Raw genomic sequence first — 6,090 nt, forward strand, 5'->3', positions numbered from 1 at the left:
AAATGTGCAAAAAATAGTGAAAAAATATATGGAACAAAAACTGGTAAAATGTCGGAGGAAAGAAAAGAGGAAACAAGTGGAAGTTATTTGGCAAAATTTAGCTCGTTGGGATGAAAAGATGGCAAAAAGTCAAAGAAAGGACAAATATTGGATAAAAGTGTTAAAAAGAACTTGCAAATATAGACAAAAATAGGAACCGATCTTTATTGGCAAAAGAAAGCTAAAGCCTGTGAAAAGGAAGTTGAAAAAAAAGCTAAAGGAAGTAGGTAAAAAGAGGTTAAAATGTTTCCCATTTTTAAGGTTTTCTAGGGGAATAATAATCTAAATTAAGACATAAAAAGCCCATGTTGACCATCACTGACTTAATAACAGTTTCTAAATGGTGTCTGCTGATATAATGTAGTGTACTGATATGGACAGAAAACACCAGGGCTGAATTTTTGTGCCAGTCCACCTCTGATCACGACTGTATTCTTAGCTGCTGCTAGTGTGAGCAGATGGACATGTGTACAATGAGCTCATGTTGCAGCGGAGGCATTGGAACTCCTCCAGCAACAGGTTTAAATAAACTCAAAGTGGTTTCAACATAGCAGGTAGACAGAGGCTCTTTTCCCCCCCTAGGAGAAACTAGGTTATCAGCATGCATTCAAACCATGCAGAAATGACGGGCGGCATTGTTCATGAGGCAACAGGCTTAGCTGAGAAAATGGGTGGGTACGTGGTTAAAGGCTAAAAAAAACAAGGAAAGTTTATAAGAAAGGGACGGAGAGAAGGAGGGGAGGGAGGTGGAGGGGAAGGACAGCACGTGAAGGCAGGGAGTGTGTTGTCTGGGAGCCATGTGCTCGAGCCAGGCGTGTGCGACTGAATCGTTGACGTCACCCGATGAGTCACCCTTAAGGAGGCCATCGCTCCATTTACACACACACATATACAGTGCAGGCAGCACTGCTTATACATGAATACACTGTATACAAAGAGCGAAAGGCCTATTTGCTGCTGCGCTCAACTTGTATTAAATGAAGGAAAAACAATCAATCATACATGCACGTGATGATAAAAATGAAAATCACAGGAAATGAACTAAAATCAGAGCCAAAACAAAGAAGATGAGTGAGTGATGAGAGGCTCTTTAGAAAGATGAGCTGATCTGAAAACTAGGCCATTCCTGGATAAAAACTATCTAACCAATGTTCCCATCACTGACACATGATGTTATTTTGGAAAAAACAACCTGAATGAATCAGGAGACAGAATTTATGAGAAATGATTGGTTAAAGCGGGAAGTTCCATTAAAGTGGAGGGAAAACTAAACAGAAATCTTGACAATGAAAACAAGTGCAAAACCTCCTCCATAGATATCTGCAGTTATTTGGATCAGTGATCCTAATCATGGTACCGTGATCATTCACACGTTAAAGACTTGGAAGAAATATCTTTCCCCATTAATAACCATAAAGTAAGTCCAAATGTATGGGAACGCCAATTTTTTCAATAAAATCTTGATGAAAAGCGCAATCCGGATCCGATCCGGATGAAACTCAGTGTGGTAATTGAGGAACCAACCAGATATAAATAAAAAGTCAAATTTCATACAAATTGATGAACTTCAAACCAAGTTAAGAATGCACCATTGATGAGAGATAGGGATTTTTCATTTACCTAACCAGGAAAGTCTCATTGAGATTAAGAATTGTTTAATTAAACCAGTGACTGCACTAAAAAATACCAACAATGACACTATATTTTTATATTGCTGTCAGGAATATCAACAAATTTAACCTAAAAAAAAAAACTTCTTACACTTATTTCTATTTTGAATACATTGTTGTATTTTTCAAAATTCAAGATAAACATGAGAATTTTCAGTTTTAGATTCTATTTTTTCAAGTACAAAATATTTGGCCTTCCCAACACCGCAAACACCACTCTGTGTACGCTGCAAATATTTAAAAAATCAAGCACCTCAGACCATCAGACAGAAGCAGTTTAAAACTAACAAACTTACATAATCCCAAACCAAGTCATGAAGATTTTTTTATGTAAGTTTACATATCTCATTTTAAAATTAAAATTTTTTTTTTTTTTATAGCTGACCTAATTACCATCCTACTCGTGAAGAACCCTGAAAAAGCTCAAGTCGGCGACAAAACAGCTGCTTATAATTTTAAAAGTATGTGCAGTTGCATAAATAGCGGCGAATGCTAATCGCTGTGTTGCAATTTCAGAATAAAAGCCTGATGTCTGTCTTCTAGTTGTGTATTTATTATGGTCCCGAGGGAATCTAGCTCCGAGTACGCAACCGAGTCAAAATTTAATACCTCATAAAATCACGATTAAGACTTTTTAATCATTTTTATGGGCCTTAATTTTCCCACAAATGATTTATCAACTTTTAATACTTTTTAAGACCCCGCGGACACCCTGTGTTAAGATCTGAAATGACGATTGAGGATTTTAGGAGTATTGGTGGATTTCATTTTCATTCTTTGTATGGACACTCAGATATCTCTAGCACTGATACCTTAGCCCTATATCATCCCCTGGCCTCTTCTGGTAGTGTTTCCTGATAGTTGTATCTTGTATACCATACCGAGAAAAAATCCCTCCTGTATTGAAATAAAGATGTTTTTGTCATCAAGATGGCGCCAATTTATTTACTACCACTAACGTCATCTGTGACGTAAGCCCGACTTCTCAACTTGCACGACCTCACATGCAAATTCACTACATCGAGAGAGACTCAATAAATAAGCTCTACTTTAAAAGAGGAACCACCATGAGTAAATAGGACATAAAGACTCCTGGTTTAAAGCTGTATTGCACATTGCAAACAGGAACAATCCCAGAATCCTCTGCTCTGCATGACTTCCTCAAACACTGGGGTCAGCAGAGGTGAGCTGCATCCATTCTATTGACAGCTTAACTCTGCACCTCATCAATCCACGTTAGAGACTGACTACATGGATTTCCGGGACAAATCCTGGTAAGACCTTGAATGTCTCATGTGGGTCGGCAGCAAAGAACCAAACATCCAGAGAGAAGACAAAGCATGTCCACTAATAGCATTTTACATTTTTGGAAGAAGTCCAAGGGCAAAACTGATAGAATGAGGGTGTTCCTGGTTTAGCATGAAGCTCTCACACACACACACACACACACACACACACACACACACACACACAGCTGGACATCACAGACATGCATAATACATGAGACACTATGAGGTGCAATGTCCTGTTTCTCCTCCAGAAGTGCTGACCGTTGCATCACACACCTTATACACTACAAAACGCATGCACGCACACACACACACGATGAGGCAAGCCGTGCTCTAATGAACCCAAACCTGTGTGCCTGTGCTGAGTGTGCATTTCCTGCTGCTGCAGCAGCTCTGAGTGGAGGGAGAGTCCGACAGCTCTCTGCGGAGGACAAACTCCACTGCAAAAGTCACCTCATTGAATTCAGTATAACCACTAAAGGTTAAAGCAGTCATAACTAATTCACTACCAGCCATTTTCAGAGTAGCCAACCCCATATTTCCAGGCTTTTTAGATGATTTTCACTGATCTTTCAAGACCAAGACTCTCAAGATCTATTTTGTACTATGACTATCTGAAATCTGAAACCAGATTCTGAAAGATGATGCTGCGTTCACATTAAATGTGTTTCGGGCATCAAAATCGTGCCTCACGCCCCTAATTGGAAGCTTTTTTTTTTCATTATTCTGAATTTGTCACGGTTGGGGAAAGCTCCTGATTGGTCAACGTGCCGCGGTATGCCCCAAAAGTTCAACAATCCCAACTCTCGCGTCGGCTGCTTTGGAGGCACCGGACTCACATCAAAAGCTTGAAATCTCATTCAAAGCTTCAAAACGCGCCGTACAGGAGGCGCGGGACACGCAACAGGACTTCTTGACGCTCCTAGAAGTGCGTCCACCATGTATTGTCTGTGTAAAATTGACGCTGTTGACGCTTTGGACGCATTTGGTGTGAAGTGAACATGCCAATAGACTCTCTACTTTCATTAGAATTATTATTTTTTGTTTCTAGCTTGTTTCGTTCTTCTGTAGTCAGCAGCTGAATAGAGGCAAGTTTCATACAAATCGCCAGTTTGTGATAAAAAGCTGAGAAAAAAGCCTTTTTCTTTGTTTTTGTTTTTTTCTTTAGTGACACCTCAACATTGGGTTCTTTCCATAAAACTATAAAAACAACACTGAGACCGAGCTTTTGATGGCAAAATTAGTATTATTATGCTATCTAGGTCAAAGTTGAATGGTTTTCTTACTGTCTTTTGGTCGTCCTCCAAGTCTCTCCCCCGTCATTCTCCACGTGCGCCACTTCCTCCTCCTTCCGGACATGCAGAGTCTCACCGCTTGCCCTGTTTTTTTTATCGTTTTCTCTGACCATCGCGACACTCTCAATAGTCCACTTAGTTCTACACATGCTCAGGTCGAGCGTGAGCTGCTGGGAACTTCAACATCAACTCTCGTAGCTCCATTTTCTGTCTTGTAAACTATTTTCTTCTCCCTCTGAGCTCTGCCCATTAAGGGTAATAGCTCATTCAAAGGTGTGCTACTGCCACCTACACGGCACCAGTTGTCACTACATCATGGTACAAGCTCGATATTCACGGGAGAGCTTTGTCACACTGTCTCCTAGCAACCCCAGCCGAAAAACACAATTGACGTTTTTTGACGTCTTTGGCAGTCAATGAGTTTGACTAAAAAAATCCAGAAAGCAACAAGCACAGGCAAAAAAAAAAGACAAATGCAGGGCCATCCGAGCCTTTTTGGTGCCCAAAGCGAAATTACTGTGTTATATAAAAAAATATTCAAAGTTTAAAAAAAATGTTTTCAAGTAATAAATGCTTTCTGGAACATCAAAACAGTATAATACAAAAAAAAACATTTCAAGAAAAAAGATTTCTGTATTGATGCTCAGATTAGTCATTATTCTAAATGCTGACGTGAATGTTTATAATGTGGCCCTAAGATCAGAAAATCACATTTTTGTGGGCCCCCGCTGTGATTAAAGTTGCCCATTTTAATGTACGTATATGGATACTATACATGAAGCACTGCCGTATTACTGTGAAGTAAGATGGTTGTCTCAATGGCTGTAAAATCTAGCAAAAAAAGTACAAATTTAAATCAATGTGCACATTTTTAATGGTCATACATTAAACACAGCTGTAAACTAAAATATTTAAGTTGAAACGTTCAAAGAATAGATCATTCTTATACAAATATGGCAGTTAATTGTGCTTAATAAATGCAGGAAATATAAGGGGGTCCTTGAAAAAGTGTCTTCCTTGCAAGTGATTGGAGAATCTCTGAACTAAACACCTGTCGAATTCTGCCCAGTTTAGTATGTAAGTAAGTCATTTATTAATAAAGCGCTTTTTTGCAGATAAAATCACAAAGCGCTGTAGAGAGCAGTGAATAAATGAATAAAACAGGTGCAACATCATAATAGAATAATAAAACATGGGTGCATTTACATCACAGGAGCCACATCGTAAAAGGATAATAAAAAAAAGTTCAAATTAAAATTTAGTTAACTGAAAGCTTTTCTGAAAAGTGAGGTCTTCAACAGCTTCTTCAAAGTGTCCACCCAGTTTAAACTTCAAAAGGTTTGCTGCTGCTAACAATGAAAGCTATTAGCTTTGTACAGAGCGATGGTGAGGTCGTGTTTAGATGTGGATGTTTTAGCAGCACCACCACGTGGTCACTCTGTGTCGATGCAGTTCAGTGACGTCATGTTTTTGTTGTCCTTTGGCGCCACCAAGTGGACAACATGTAACACTGAAGGATTTCAGTTCATTTCCTTTGGGTGTTTTCATCAATAAACTGAACCTGAGGTGACGTCATATCGTTGACTGACATTTGTTGTAGGTGTTACGGTTTTGTCTTATTCCAAAATTACATTTTCAAACTTATGGAGTATCAGGATACATATGGGGCTTCTTTTAGACATTATGTAATAATTATATAATCACAACAAAAATCCTCTTCAAGCAAAACCTAAAGTCCAGTTTCCTTCACTAAGATACTAGAACTATTAGACTTGGATGATTAGGATTATTTACAAT

The sequence above is a fragment of the Gouania willdenowi genome, chromosome 8 (assembly GCF_900634775.1).
Source record: "Gouania willdenowi chromosome 8, fGouWil2.1, whole genome shotgun sequence".
Classification (NCBI taxonomy): Eukaryota; Metazoa; Chordata; class Actinopteri; order Blenniiformes; family Gobiesocidae; genus Gouania; species Gouania willdenowi.